This window comes from Natator depressus, chromosome 2 (genome assembly GCF_965152275.1).
Source record: "Natator depressus isolate rNatDep1 chromosome 2, rNatDep2.hap1, whole genome shotgun sequence".
Classification (NCBI taxonomy): Eukaryota; Metazoa; Chordata; order Testudines; family Cheloniidae; genus Natator; species Natator depressus.
Window position 1 is genome coordinate 108,191,109 of NC_134235.1, and position 15,032 is coordinate 108,206,140.

Below are 15,032 nucleotides of genomic sequence, written 5' to 3' on the forward strand. Positions count from 1 at the left end.
TAGGCCGAGACCCAACAAATGTATGCTACTTGTGACCTAGAGTCATATTTACAGCCTAACGTCCAGCTTTGTCTAGTTTTTAAAACCATTTTTCCCACATATCTTTTGATCTTAAAAAGTCTCTTCCAAAAAATACAAACCAAAACCCTCTGTTACAGTAATCATTAGTTGTGTAAGGCCTATCTGCGATGCCTTGTTTGTTACATACAATTAATACAGCATGTAAGTAAATGTAATTCAAATCCAATAATTGGATAGGGCACCAGACTGGGAGGCACGAGATCTAGGTTCTAATCCCAGTTTTATCGACTTGCTGTGCTCTGGGCAAATTGCTTCATCTCTCTGTACGTCAGTTTCCCAATCTACAAAATGGCGATAATAATCTTTACTCACCTTTGTAAAGCTCGTTGAGATCTATGGGTGACAATAATATGTATGTGCTAATTATTACTGCTGTTAATAATATAAATACACTATTCTTTGGCAAGTCATAAAAAGACATATGGAGAAAACTTAGACAAATATTTCCATCAACTCATAACAACAACGTGAATGGTGTTTATTTCAGAGTGGTGGAAGGTATATTTTCTCATCCTTTTAGAAACAAAAACATGTATATAAAAATAGATTACAATAAGTCCCCAGTGAAGCAATTCATTGCATTTATTACTATTTTACAAGAGATAGTGTGCTTCTCCTGGCAGGATATTGATTGAGCTACCTAAGATGTCATTTACAGCAGGCTATTTATCTGATGTTTCTATCACACTGAAATTCCCATCTCTAAGCCCTTTTTCTTCTCCAAGTAGAAAAATTATTTTGCAGACAAAACTGGAAGTTTCTCAGTGTTTTAAGGAAAGGGATTTGACATTTCTTTTCTTTAATGTAAAATTATTATTTATTTAGCATTTGATTGCCTATGTTAACACTAGAGAGAGATCTAACTAATTCTATATAGTATATTACCTGAAAAAATACATTGAAAACATTAAGGTTGCAAAGTCAAGCATTCAAAAATTAGGATTGACTAAGGTTGCCCATGCAACCTTAATTCGGTCTCCTTGTGCATATGCATAATGATACAGTCTTTAATAACATGTTCACAAATGTTTTTTCCACAGGACCCCTGCCTCATTCAATACAGGATGGACAGTGCTCACTTAGTTAGAAGCTCTTCAATATTTTATCTTCATTGCTCAATGTGTAGCCCCATATCTTATTTACTGGGCACTATTCAAACTCTGCTCTGAGATGTAATTATTCATTTCCTCATGGTTTTTTTTTTTATGGTGCTCATCATTATAGTATCTGAGAGCTTCACAAACACTGATTAATTAATCTTCACATCATCCCTGTGAGACTGGGCGGGGGGGGGGGGGGGAGAGGAGTATATCCCCATTTTACAGTTGCGGAATAGAGGCATATCCCCATTTTACAGTTGCGGAATAGGTTAAAAAGTGTCCTTTAATGTTGAGTGCAAAATTTGAGGCTTAAGACCTGATTTTTCAGAGTACTTACCATTAAAGAGCACTTTATATGTTCAAGACACAGCTCCCAATGACTTCAAGTGCAGCTGTGAGTGCTGAGAACTTCTGCAAATGCTAGGGTTTCAAGTTGGACACCTAGAAAAGTAGGAACACACAACTAGTGAAAAGTTTGGTTTGGGACAGGAACTCTGTTGCAGAGGCAGGTATAGAATTCAGTTCTCCAGGGCAATATTAATCTTCCTTAACCCTGAGACCATTCTTTCTCTTCCTGCAATCCTTTGCTTTGTTCACCACACACCTTACAACTTCTGCAAAAATTTGAGCAAGGGGTCCTACAGACAACAGCCTCCTTCACTACATAACCTTGATTCATCCTCAACATACAGACCATTTTCTGCACTGAACGTGGCAGGGGCCCTATGGAAAAAACAGTATGTGATTGTGCAATTTAAAACTGTATCATAATGCATATACTTAAGGAGACTGAATTAAAGTTGCAAGGCAGCCACTGGGATATACACTTTGACAGTGGGTTTACAGATATTTTTTGACAGCGAAAGAATGGTGAAACTCAGAAGTCTTGCTCACCATTCCAGGTTCTGGAAGGGAGTGCGCTCTCATGGGCACAGACGCTTCTGCCCCATCCCTCCAGCCTGTGCCAGTCCATTCCCCTGCCCCATACTTACTCATTGTCCCAGTCTCTGCCCTCCTTGGCTCTTCATTCCATTTCCAGTCTCCTCACCCAGCCAGTCCTAGTCTCCCTGCCCTTCCCTCCCATGTTTCTCAGCCGGTCTCAGTCATCCCAGACACAATGGCTCCTACTCCTCTCACTCTCTCCTGTTTCCATCCCTATGCTCTCATGCCCAGTCTCCTTGCCTTACAAGTCCCAGTCTCTCCCGCCGCCAGCTCGCAGTTCCACTCCGACTCCCCCACAGGCTCCTGGTCCCAAGCTACGCAGTCTACTTCCACCAGCCCACATCCAGCTCACTTCTGCTGCATTTGAGTCAACCAGCTTCCTCCTCCATGCTGCCTCGGAATACAGGAGAGGCAAACAGCCTCCCTACTCTCAGTTCCTGTGCCTAGGGCCACAGTGGCCCTCAGCATCCAGAAGAAGCAATTGCAGGGAAAGTCCTGCTCAAACTCAGTGTCCCTGGGATGGAGTATGCTCAGTACAGATGGAATATTTGGACAATTTAGCTGCTAAATTCCAACAAGTCTCTACTGAACATGTGTGAATTGAAACTTTTCAAAGGCTCATAACTCGGCCAAATTTATGGGTAGTTTTTCACAAAAATGGCAAAAGGCACATCCCTGACACAAGGGCAATCCCCCTGCCAGTTTCAAATTTCAGCTCCAAAGCATGGAGTTGCTTGAGCTTCTCAGCGAAGCAGCTGTAAACAATTCTTAAATGCAAACAAAACCATGTATTTTTTTCCTAACTTTGTTCTCAAAAATAGCAGAGCCATATCTGCTGAAACGTTGCCAAAAAATTCAGCCGGAGGCAGACAACTGGCATGGAAACTTGCAGCCTAAATGGTATGTGTTTGGCAAAGTTATAAGCAACTGAAGAGAGAATCCTATAATGAGAAATGTCGGACAACCTTAACCATAGATGGCACCACGAGCTCCACCTCTAATTAATACCTCCTGTTACAGGACTGTCTGTTGCTCAGGATGAGGGTAGCCAGTGCAACAATGCTGTGGCTACATACCACAAAGTAGCCAGTCTGCACAACATTAAGGGGCCCCATTCAAGTCCAAGGCCTTTGATGATGTGAAACAAACCATAGAGTAAGTGTTCAAAACCAAAGCAGCATACCTAATGCAGCACAGAAACAAAAATAAAAAGTCTAACAGCTAAAGGAAATAAAAACACATCAGTAACATTTTCCTTTCCACAAAAAGAAAAGGAGTACTTGTGGCACCTTAGAGACTAACAAATTTGAGCATAAGCTCACTTCCTTTCCACAATCCTGCATATGGACAGCCAAGCCAAAGTGAGCATGCATAGGGAAGACAAAAGGAAGGAATCATTTACAAGTGAGGTTCCCATTTCTGTCTGGCTTGCTAGTCCAAATGAACCTTGTTGCAGAGCTGAAAGTAAGCCAGTACGGTGTACCGGTAAGAGCTGGTGCACCCTACCAGGACCGGCTTTCCCAGAGGGCAATTTAAAGCCCTGGGGTAGCGGCGGCGGGGCTGCGATGGGGATTTAAAGGGCCCCGGAGCTCCAGCCGCCGCTACTGCCCTGGGGCCCTTTAAATCCCTGATGGAGTCCAGCCACCGCTACCCCAGGGCTCGGGCAGCAGGGCTCAGGCGGGGATTTAAAGGGCTCTGGCAGCTGCTACCACAGTGGAGCCCCAGGCCCTTTAAAGCTCTGCCAGAGCCCAGAGCAGCGGTGGCAGCCGGGAGCCCCCAGGGCTCCTCAGTGATTTAAAGGGCCCGGGGCGCCGCTGCAGTAGCAGCAGCTGGAGCCCTGGGCCCTTTAAATCACCCCCAAGCCCCGGGGCTCCCAGCCGCCTCTGCAGCTGGTAGCTCAGGGGTGATTTAAAGGGCCCTGGGCTCCCAGCCGCCTCTACCGCCTCTGCAGCTGGAGCCCTGGCCCTTTAAATCAAGATGTAAAGGGCCTGGGGATTTAAGGTCCTGCCTCTTCCAGCTGAGGCCACGCCTCTTCCGGTTGAGGCCACGCTCCCTGCTCAGGACTCCAGCGTACTGGTAAGTCCTCTAACTTACTTTCACCCCTGCCTTGTTGTGACCATAAAACAGCCTCCTGTCACCTTGGCAAGTGGTTGCTAGATATATCCTTATATGATTGCCAGCACTCACTCCCAAACACATCTTCCAGTGCCTGCTCTTGGTTGGGTGGCCACACAACAATGTCTCCTTCACAGGAGGACCATGCAGTTGTCCATGCTATGTGTGACACAAAGAACATGACTGCTATATGCACATTTCTCTTCCCCCAAACCATGTCCCCCCCTTTTTCACAGTGCTGACACTGACAGCTGACTTCTCTCAACGTCAGCCTTATATCTGTCTTTGAACTATATGTGTAAATTAATGTTCCACCCCAGTGCATTTATTCAATAAATTAGAACGTAATACAGTGTCAAAGTTCTAAAAAATTCTAGAGGCTTTGAAAGTCTGTGTAATATATTTTTGCACTTAGCAGGACTATAAAAGATACAGGTTTCAGAGTAACAGCCGTGTTAGTCTGTATTCGCAAAAAAAAAGGAGAGTGGGGTGGGAGGAGGTATTGTTTCATGGTCTCTGTGTGTATATAATGTCTTCTGCAGCTTCCACAGTATGCATCCGATGAAGTGAGCTGTAGCTCACGAAAGCTCATGCTCCAATAAATTGGTTAGTCTCTAAGGTGCCACAAGTACTCCTTTTCTTTTTATAAAAAATACATTCGTTAATTTTATTTTTCCCAGTAGTAATTGGGGGAAGCACAGACAATTAAGTATTTTTATGGAAATTCAAACCAAAAGATTCAACTTCTTAGGGTTTCTCCTGCCCTCACTCCCCTCCCCCCCGGCTCCTTTTTAAACCAGAAAAATATTTTTTGGCACTCATTTATGTTTTCAACATTGTCCTGACAACGGTTCTTAAAAAGCACAGTGAAAGGGATGCTTTTAATTACAAACACTAATAAAATATGGTAACACTATTTTTCTGTGCTAGGGAACTGCTAAGTAATAGGAATTTGCATGACAACGTTCTATTATGCTGGCACATGCAAAAAACTTAGGAACAATCATTCTTTCTAGTTTGACAACACTTAAAAGAGAAACACTGCTTCTGCCTTCCTCTAGGCTAGGATACTTTAGGTCTCGCACAAGATGAACACTATCATTCAGCCGTGTCAATTGGAAAACAGGTATTTAATGTTGGGTTCTCTTAAACAGAGACATTTGGGTAGCAGCTTTAGTATGTGAACAAAAGGTCACTGGGGCCTTGACTACAGGTTTCAGATATATTTCACTTGAGATGCCTCTACCAGGAAGTTGCCATAGCATGTTGAATCCTCATTTTTATATCTAAATGTCTATTAGCCTATCAAATAATTTACAAAAGTCCCGAATCCCATACCCATATATCTGATTGAAACCACCACCTAACTTGGGTGCCTAAGGATAGGCTTGTAAACCATTAACTAGTAGTGACCTAATTTTCAGATGCTGAACACCAGCAGCTCCCATTGACTCCCAAAAATGGTGGGGGCTCAGCTTCAACAGAGAATCAGGCCACATTTGTTTAAGTGCCTAAATATGGATTTAAGTGTCTAATTTTAGGCATTCAAGTTTCAAAATGCCATTTCACTCTATACTTACCTTAAAACATGATAAAAGGAAATTTCCCTATGTTCATTTCATGTAAGATATTCCATATTACACTGCACTGTACCTTCAATCTAAATTTCACAGTAAAATATAAATAAAATATTACCACTTTAGTGCTAAGCATAGAACGAGTGGTCAGGATGGTTAAGTTCTAGTGTCAGCTCTTCTGTAAACTTGCTTTGTGAATGCTGGTAAACCACTTACTCTCTCTGTTCCACGGTTTCTGAATCTGCAAAATGATTGTTACAAGGCTTAATTAATATTTGCAATGTTTATTAAGTGCTCTGAGATCCTCTCATTCAGGTTACACAGAGCTACAAAATATTACCAAGGTTACTTTGATTGTAAGCTTTTTGGAGCAGAGATTACCTTTCTGTTCTGTGTTTACATAGCACTTAGCACAACGGGGCTGGGCCCATGACTGAGGTGCTTAGGCACTATCACAATACAAATAATAATAATTCAGAAATATTTCAAACAACGTACATTACCAACATTCACTTAATCAGGAAGGCTCTCTGACTAGCCCTGGTGGATTAGATATTCTAAAAGAATCCTGAATTAAAATGATTACAAAAGTGATAGATGAATACTTTTGTACCAGATATAATGCCAAACAGGGTAAAATTCCTCACACAGCTCAACTAGTGAACTTTTCAGACCTGGCCTGCAGCATCCTACAACATTAGGGCCAAATTTTGGCCTGGATGGAAGTTTTGGGCTTCCCTTGAACACAGATGGACACCTACACCAAAAGTGTGTGGTAATTTCAAGAAGAGAGCAGAGATGAACTCCTTTTCACTTGTGACCCAATTCTGAAGTTGAACTTAGGTCTCCATTTTTAAAAGTCAATGTACTAAACTTCCCATCCTTAGTCACAGCAGCTGTTCTCAATTATAAATTTAGATAATGCACTTCCATCTTCCTCAGCTGTTTATCTGCTGCTCCTTCTTTAAAGTGTACTTCTACTGTGGAAAGTAACTATATAAAAAGAGCACCTTGTAACTCGATAGACATGATTCCTTGTCTGTATTTGGAGTCATATTGGCTTATTTTACTGACTAAAATGCTGACTACTATGAGTACTGTACAGCTAATACAGCTATGGGAAACGGAACTAGATTCTCTTCTGCCTCATCCACTGTCAGTCGAATTGTTAGGTAAATTGCAACTGCAGAACCTCTATTGCTGATGACATGTAAACAAGAAAAATCCCAGTTTGATTTCAAGATTCCAGGTTGAGTTGGCAGGACTAGCTTTAGGGAAAAAAAAAAAAACAAACTTTGTCATTTGAGTAGATTTGATCGGGAAGTCATTAAGGCAGAGTCCAACAATGCCATTTGTACAAAATCACTTTTCAGAGTTGAACACCACATTTGAAAGTGTCTGTCAGTTCTCTGTGTTCAACAATACATGGACACCCTCCCTGAAGTTCTGCAGATGTTGTTGCTTTGGTGTTCTTTTGTGCAATGTACAGTCTGGGGCATAAGAGCAGCTTTCCCCTACATGGATACATTATCTGGAAGATTAAAGTGCTTGGCTGCTCACTGACAGCTGAGAGTGCTCTATTCAACTGAAATGAAGGTAAATTTTGTTTTATTTTGATTTCATATTCTCTATGTTCTGAATCCAGCATTGCCTGAGGTACCTGCCTGCCAGAAGCACCACTAGTGTTTTAGTAAGATAGTGTAAAATTATTGAAATAAGAGATGGAAAAGACCTATAAAATCATCCTGGCCACTGCCTGGCAATGCAGATTATTCCTTATAGCGTATTTTTCAGCCTTTGTCCAGTCTAGTTTTAAAGGACTCAAGTGATGGCATTTCCTCCACTTCCCTTGGGTGATTATTCTAGTTTAGCAGCTCTCAATGGAAAGTCATTTTTCCTGATACTCTGTTTAAATTTTCTTTAGTTCATGTTTATACAGTAGAACCTCAGAGGTACTAACACCTCGGGGATGGAGTTTGTTCGTAACTCTGAAATGTTCCGTAACTCTGAACAAAATGTTATTATTGTTCTGTCAAAAGTTTACAACTGACCATTGACTTGGCTTTGAAACTTTACTATGAAGAAAAATGCTGTTTTTAACCATCTTAATTAAAAATGAAACAAGCACAGAAAGTTTCCTTACCTTGTCAATTTTTTTTTTAATCTTTCCCCTTTTTTTTAGTAGTTTACATTTCATACAGTGTTGTACTGTATTTACTCTTTTGTGTGTGTGTGTGTGTGTGTGTGGGGGGGGGGGTGTCTCTTCTGTTGCCTGATTGCGTACTTCTGGTTCCAAATGAGGTATGTGGTTGACCCGTCAGTTAGTAACTCTGGTGTTCATAAAAAGAAGTTTATTTGTTAGTCTAAGGTACCACAAGTCCTCCTTTTCTTTTTGCGGATACAGACTAACATGGCTGCTACTCTGGTGTTCATGACTGAGGTTTTACTGTATTGTGTTGGTTGCTGATTTAAATCCTGCCACAGACATATGGCTCACAACTTAACACTTCTTGCAATAAAAGAAGAATTATATAGTCTCAGAGTGAAGAGATGGACAAAATACTGTGTCGTAATTCAGAGGTTTAGATTTGTTACCATACATTGCATGTAACAGATGTCCCTGGAGCAGCTTACTTTTCTGCTGTCTAGTTTGGGTTGCACCATAATTGACTTGGGCGGGTATGCAATGTTTTATGCTTCTCAGCTGCAGACACCAAACCTTGGGGCAGGGAGCTAGGAAACATAATACATATCTTGCTATCCGGTGTTGTGTAAAACTGGATTGACAGAACAAACAGTTTTAATGTCTGACTTTCAGAAAGGGTGGAAGAAGAGACTTACTGTAACAAATTGATAGCTATGACATTAGCAATGGAAGTTTCTGGTTTTTAGGACCAAATGGCTTGGAGGTTTCCTTAAAGAGATAATGGATATCTTTCATTTGAGAAATGAAAAATAAATCTATTTATCTGCTTTAAATTGTAACAGTCACAATCCTGTATTTCCCATTTTCTATTTGTACAGTATTTGGAGGCAGGTAGTTACTGCACTGAGATGTCATATGCTTGTTACAATTTCCCACACAAAAAACACATGTGGCTATGAATTTGGCCCCACATCTCTTACCAATTTAAAATTTGTATACTGTAGTATCTAGGCTCTACATTAAGAAATTAACAAACATATGTATCCTAATAGTTAATAATAAAACAAATATTTTTCACTGATAATACTTATAACCAACTGCAAAAAGTTGGGCAATGTACTGTCAGCATGCAACAAGCATGCCAGCTTCTATCATCACTGTGTAATACCACAGAGAAGGTGGATAGCTGATGGTCGTATATAAGGAGCATTTGCAGTCTTAGATAAAGCCTGCCTCTGCAGCTATGTAGTAAAGGGAATTCATATTTATTCCTGGATTAACTCTGCTGAAGTCCATGGTACCCCAGGAATTAATTTGGGCAAATGAGAGACTACGTAAAGCAGGTTACCCAGTTAACAATCGATGATGACAATAATATCACCCAAATACATGAAAAGGGCTCAGAGAAATGAATTAATTTCCTATCTGTTAAAAAAAGTATTGTCTTTATTTTCCTACTATAACCATAAATATGCAAGTCAAACTCCACCTATTATTGGAGTTAATGAATGGGTTAATGCAAGGTGATATGGTGTGGTTTTGTTGTGGATAAAGCATGTAGAGTGTCAGAACCTGTTGTTGTGATCAGACCTGCAGAGAACTCGATGTCTGTCCTGTTGAGAAAGGCCTGTGACAAATCTGCTACTAATATGTTATTACTCTGTTAAATTCATTATATATGCTTACTGTCAGCCTGGATTCACAGCAGTCATGCACTGCCACATCATGTAGGAGTAGGAGACTTGAGTTTGGGAACATTTTCAGGACTCCTGCTCTCAAAATTTGAAATATAGGAGAGCTAACAACATTGCTGCTCCTCGAGCTAAGTGAAATTCAGAATTTCCATCCTGTGGGAAATTCCAATATTTCAACATTCATTTTTGTCCAAAATTGGGAGTTGATTCAACATTAAACTGCATTACTGTAATGTGGTGCATTACCTCTTGAGAGTTGTAGTTTGGGAGTCTGATGCCCACATTCTCACCTGTGGGCAGAGCCCCCTGGCCCTACTATACCTCCCATGATGCATCTGTAGCCACGAGACTCCCATGATGCACTGTGCAGGTTGATAAGAGGGGTGTTGGCATTGCATCTAGGAAGACGCAGTTCTCCGGGAGCCCAGTCTGTAGGAAAGAATGGAGGCCAGAATTATAACTCCCATGGGGGAATGTAACATCACAGGGAAATATAGTTTAATGTTGAACTGACTTGAAACTACACCTTTCAGGTCAGTTCAACAAAATGAAATATTCCAATTCAGGTCAAACCACCCCAAAATGAAACACTTAATTTAGATTTTCCCAATATCAAAATCAAATCTTTTTGGCAAAATTTAAGTTTTCCTGTGGATTTTGCAGAAACAATTGGAAAGTCATTCTGACAAACATTCTTGACCTGCTCTAGCTCCTACAACTACACTTGCAGGAAAAATCCATGGAAGAATATTGGTAATTGCGATCTTGATGAAGGCTGTAGGGTGTGTCGCCACTAGCTCTTTTTGGGAAATCTCCACTGGTGATAGCGCAAATGAAAGGGAGCACAAAAAGGGGCCAGGAGTCCTCCTTTCCAGACACTGAACAAATGGTGCCCAGGAGCAGTTGCCATCAGTAGAGAGATAAGAGGTTAGAAGTGAAGGAAGAAAGCTGCTAGAAAAAGGAGGTAAACTCATAGGTGACTCTTCAAAAAATTACTATTGTTGAATATGCGGATCCAGGATCATTTTAAGTTTCCCTTTTCTGCAGCACATTGAGCGTTGCCCTGGTGCTGAGAAGTAAGAATTTTACTTAAACCTCATCAACAATCAGAAAAATTGATCGTCCACTATTCAGGTGGATCCTTTCTTCAAAAGGACATATGTTACTATCCCCATGGCAGTAAGTGGTCCAATTATCAGTGTAGTTTGTAATGGCCCTTAGTCCTGAGAAATCCAGAGGCATGCCCATGAGGAAATCAAATGTACAAGAAAGGAACCTTCCTATGGCTTAATAACATTCTCTCTTACAAATTAAGATTTTCTAATCATTTGTGAGTGTTGCAGTGTAGCAGTCTTGATTCTCCTACTAGGAACACAGGTTGGGGGTGGGGAAGGTACTTATGCTCAAGATCCCATTATCTTATCCATACTGGGAAGACTAAACTCAAGTAGTTCCTTCCATAGCTTCTTATTACTCAATGGAGATGCTACTGTGAAGCTGTTTAGCCTGTTTATATTTGATGTGTATTCTCATGCTCTTGCAACACCTGACATATAGTGAATGAACCCAGGCTTGTAAAACTCAGTGACTCACTGTTCATCATTTAAGAAATAGTCTTGCCAGTTCAGAAATTCAAGGTAGGACTGTATTTTTGGAAAAGTGAACGTATGCCCTATTTTTTCTGCTTTATGATATTTATATTGCAGGTGAGCTTGAGCCACAAAGTCTGGATTATGATTCTGTCTCCAAAAGTTTGGGGCGTAGTCTGAATTAATTTTTAAGTTATATAGGCATTGTGTGCACATGTGAACCTGTGTGTATTATCAAAGCGTCAGCAGAGGTTGCATTCAGATTATCACATAAAAACTAACATCCCTCTGTCTCTCTCATTCTAATGACTGAATTCAATCTCCAAATGTGGCACAATAACATTTCATGGGTCAGTCACATTTTCTTTGCACCTTTTTTGATTAAAATATTTCCTGGCTATTGCAAAGGAAACATTTTAAAAAGTCTTCCTTTTTGAAAATTTGCCAGTTTCCTCACATACCTGTGGACTTCTATGTCGAAAACTCAGTCCCCCAAACTCTGTACTTCACATGCACATTGTGATACCATCTCAGGCATAAGCCACTTTTGTCATTTTATTGTGTTTAGTTAGGAGAACTGGTTGAACTATGCAAAGCTTAGCTGATGGAACTGCTCAGACTCACCAGCTACTGCCATTTTCTGAAACTGCCAACCTACTTCCTGGTCTCACCAGCTCTGCTCAACACAAGGAGCCTACAGAACCAGGAAGACAGGCTGCAGAGTGTGGGCTCTGGGGGATCTCTTAAGTTGCACTGAGGATTGTGGGATGAGCAGGTATATGGATGGGGCAGTTCTGTAATCTATTGCTTATCTTCTTTACTCATTGAAGTATGGCGTATGTGGCACCAAAGACATAGCATAAAAATACTCAGCAAACTTTGAAAATCTTTAAAACTTAACTCTTCCTCCCGATTCATTACATTACATTAACAAAATCAGGAAATCTCGTCAGTCAGTTAAAAGGCAGAGCTTTTTCTTACTGTAGGAGTTCCTGTATTGGTTTTGGTACAGATCCAACAGGTTAAGGAATAGAATATGGGCCTAGTATAAATTGGATCCACTCCAGCATCAGCTCTGGCAATGCTGAATAACATGCAGTATCCCAGACAAAGAATCCTTGCAAGGCAATGACTGTAGTTCTTTTGACTCCATCCACACTGAATTTTCTGTTTAAAACCCATTTCTCAAAGAAAATACTAATAGTTGAAAAATCTAATGTAGATGGGGGCCTTAAATAATAGGTTATGACACAGCAGACCAAGGAGACTATGCTTACAGGAGGTGACATGTTTATAGTTAGACCAATTACTCCCACAGGAGTGCCTGATCATTTTGGAAATGTAACCAACAGGGGGAAAAAGGGTATGTTGTGTAAGACTGTAATTGTATGTCTATGCAGCAATTAAACATCTGTGGCTGGCCTGTGTCAGCTGACTCAGGCTCATGGGGCTCAGGCTTTGAGGCTGTAAAACTGCTGTGTAGACATTAAGGCTGTAGCCCAAATGTCTACACTGCAATTTTACAGCCCTGTAGCCCAATTCAGCTGACATGGGGCCATTTTCAGGTGTTTAATAGCAGTATAAATGGGTTTAAAGGACATGTTAGATGGGTTCATTGAGAAGTGCTTTCAGAAGCAAATAGCAATAGGAATCTACAAACCAAATATTTTTGACCTCTACTTCTAATTCTGTATTCTTCTGTGTCTCTGATGAAAGCTCAGTTCTGAGTAGAGTAAGAAAAGTCTATTGATAAATCTAATGCATCTTTTGGAGTATGATGCTCTTGAATTTTCAGACTAAGGCAGTTCTGCTCAAACTCTAAAGTTCCCCTTCACAAGTCAGCTCTTTCTAATCTTAGACAAGCAGATTGTTTAGAGCAGTGGTTCTCAACCAGGGGTATCAGAGTAGCAGCTGTGTTAGTCTAAGGTGCCACAAGTCCTCCTTTTATTTTTGGGGATACAGACTAACATTTATTTGAGCAAAAGCTTTCGTGAGCTGCAGCTCACGAAAGCTTATGCTCAAATAAATGTGTTCATCTCCAAGATGCCACAAGTACTCCTGTTCTTTTAACCACGTCTTCCAGGGGTACATCAACTCATCTAGATATTTGCCTAGTTTTACAACAGGCTACATAAAAAGCACTAGCAAAGTCAGTACAAACTAAAATTTCATACAGACAAGGAATTGTTTATATTGCTCTATACTATACACTGAAATGTAAGTACAATATTTATATTCCAATTGATTTATTTTATAATTATATAGTAAAAATGAGAAAGCAAGGAATTTTTCAGTAATAGTGTGCTGTGATACCTTTGTATTTTTATGTCTGATTTTGTAAGCAAGTAGTTTTTAAATGAGGTGAAACCTGGCGTTACACAAGACAAATCAGACTCCTGAAAGGGGTACAGTAGTCTGGAAAAGTTGAGAACCACTGGTTTAGAGTACTGTTTGTTTTTTGTTTTACAGAATTCCTAGGCATCCTAGGTATATGGTTTCCCTTCTCCACTTAGCTCTAAGCAGCACTTATGCCAAGAGAGTTATTAACCTCTTCTCTGAGGATCTAAACAGGGTTAAACAGCACTGTGGTAAACATGTCTGTGCCAGGTCTACACAAACACTCCAGCTGTTGCTAGCCCAGGTGGAGTTGCACTGGTGTTACAGCAAAAGTAGGAGAATTCCCTAAAATCCTCAGTGTGAAGGCAACCCTAGAAGAATGGTCATTTTTACACTGAGGAAAAATGATATCCCAGACCCTATTCAGACTCTTCTCTTACTGGATTTACTATGGAGCAAGATTGGAGTGAGTGCTCCTTTGGCATGTTCCTCAACAGGAAGCAGCATAAAAGGAAGAGTTCTTAATAAAATGCCACTTATTGTGTCTTTCACATAAAAATACAAGAGAACTCTTCACCTAATTAGTCTATACATGCAATACCCCATAGGTGGACAATCCCATCTACATACCCGCTCTTTCTCCAGCTACATAGGCTGAAATCCTCGTCCCACTGAAGTCAGTGGGAGCCAGGATTACATCCATTGTGTTTTCATGCAGACAGGAGCCCTGAGGCCTCACTTGCCATCAGCCCAATCTCTTAAGAGCCACACCACTGGTAGAGCTCACCAACGTCTTTCTTTTCCCACCAGCTTTTCTGGGGGGGGGGGGGGGGGGCTACTAATTTTCTCTTTCAGTAGGTCTTCCAAGTTTCTATTAGTAGTAGTATCATCTTATTATAGACAGCATTACTGAAGGGCATAGCCTTTTACAGCCAGGTAAGGACAGTGTTCATGCCCCAAGGAGTTTACATGTAAGTTAGACACATCACATAGGGTATGCCTACACTGCAACCAAAGATGAGATTGGAGCTCGGGTAGGCATATCCACGCTAGCTTTAATTTAGCTACCACAGCAGTGCAGTGCAGAAGCAATGGCACAGACCTTGGCATGGGCTAACAATGATAGCATGTAATGATAGCTTCTGTGCTGAAGTCCGTGCCAGTGCTCCTGTGTCTTCACTGCCATTTTTAGCAACTAGATTAAAGCTAGCATGGGTATGCCTACCTGAGCTGCAGTCACACCTGCGAAAGCAGTGTGGCCATACCCACTGCGAATACCTCCAGCAAAGGGAATGGGGTTAAAGGAGGAATGAAGTTTACACAAAATAAGGTTGTTGGGTTACCCATTTTTGAAGGGTAGGTAATATGTTCAATTACTATCCAACATCTTAACCCTCTCACTTCTCTCCCTTCCTGTGCTTTTTCCCCTGCCCCAGCTTGCACCTCTTTTC

General features: G+C 40.9%; 1 long non-coding RNA gene across 1 annotated transcript in view; it reads right to left on the reverse strand.

The window, feature by feature from the left end:
- LOC141981497 (uncharacterized) overlaps positions 1-15,032 on the reverse strand; it is a 77,581-nt gene that overhangs the window by 38,973 nt on the left and 23,576 nt on the right. Inside the window, exon 2 of the long non-coding RNA XR_012637798.1 lies at positions 1,519-1,622. This is a non-coding gene — a long non-coding RNA (uncharacterized LOC141981497). The remainder of the gene's footprint in view (positions 1-1,518; positions 1,623-15,032) is intronic.